Source organism: Aptenodytes forsteri, unplaced genomic scaffold (genome assembly GCF_000699145.1).
Source record: "Aptenodytes forsteri isolate BGI_AS27 unplaced genomic scaffold, ASM69914v1 Scaffold391, whole genome shotgun sequence".
Classification (NCBI taxonomy): Eukaryota; Metazoa; Chordata; class Aves; order Sphenisciformes; family Spheniscidae; genus Aptenodytes; species Aptenodytes forsteri.
The window spans coordinates 349523-350622 of record NW_008795920.1 but is presented as its reverse complement, the minus strand read 5'-3'; the positions used below and the strand labels follow the sequence as shown (position 1 = coordinate 350622).

The following is a 1100-nucleotide window of genomic DNA, read 5'->3' as shown; positions in this document are numbered from 1 at the left end:
GAGCGACAGGGTGGGGGGGACCCGGCATCGGCCCCGCCGGGGTCGGTCTGGCTCCTCCAGCCCCCCCTTTCATTAGGAACAGAATTCTTGTTTATTTTGCTTTGCTTTCCGACGCCGGCTTAGACCCGCTCGTAAGCTTTTCCTCGCACTAAACCCCTTAATCTCCTCTTCAATATGTTGCTCCCACCAGGGCTGGATTTATTGTGGGATTTTTCCCCCTTTTCCCTCTCCCAGCGGTTTCGGGGGGGGGGGGGGTTAGGGCCGGGCCGGTGCGGCGGGGGGGAGGCTCCTACGGGGACGGGCGAGGGACCGGCCGCAATTTCGGGTGCCCCTTATCCAGGGAAGGGGGTGAGTCGCCTGCCAGCGCCTGCCTGATTTTATCCGTTATTAAAGGCGATTCCTACTTTTCACCCGTCCGCTTTGCAAAGCAGGCGGTTGGGAGGAGGAGGAGGATGGAGGGAGGGAGGAAGGCTCCGGCGGGACGATCCACCGGGGCCCGGTGATGGTGACGCAGCGGTGGCCGGACCCAGCTCTCCCCGTGCCTGTTCCCGACTGAGCTGCTGGGAGCACGGCTGGGACCTGACGCTGTGGGGTGGGATTTTTATCCCCTTTTAAAGCAGTTTTCCATCATCGCCTGCCGTGCCCGAGCCCTTCACCCCCGCCAGGACTTGCTTGTGCACGTCTTTAGGCTTGTTTTTTGGGTGGATGTGTTTAGGTGTAGTTTTGGGTGCAATATTTAGGTGCATTTTTGGGCGTACGTATGAGGATGTACATCTTCGAGCTCCTCAATTTGGTTTTTCTCCCTCCCTGGCGCGGCTGCGGGTGCTGCGGCTCTGCCAACCGCCGCACTCTTGTGTAATAGTGGGGCCAGGGCTGGGCGAGGGCGAGGCGAGCCCCCCGGGTCCCCTTCCCGCCCCGTGACATCCCGGGATTTCACCTTTATTAGTACGGAGGGAAGCATTAACGCCTGCCTAATTAATAACACCGCCTGGCTCTTATGTCGCACTTGCACAGCCGGCACCGGGCTTAATTAGCAACTGGGTGAACTTTTCCCTTTTTTTAATTTTTTTTTCCCCTTTTCCCCCCCCAATTACTGTGCG

The 1100-nt window shown here is 58.9% G+C and overlaps 1 protein-coding gene across 1 annotated transcript in view; it reads left to right on the top strand.

Annotated features, from left to right (window-relative positions):
• LOC103903644 (nuclear receptor ROR-beta) overlaps positions 1-1100 on the top strand; it is a 19118-nt gene that overhangs the window by 1661 nt on the left and 16357 nt on the right. The gene's annotated exons all lie outside the window — the stretch shown is intronic.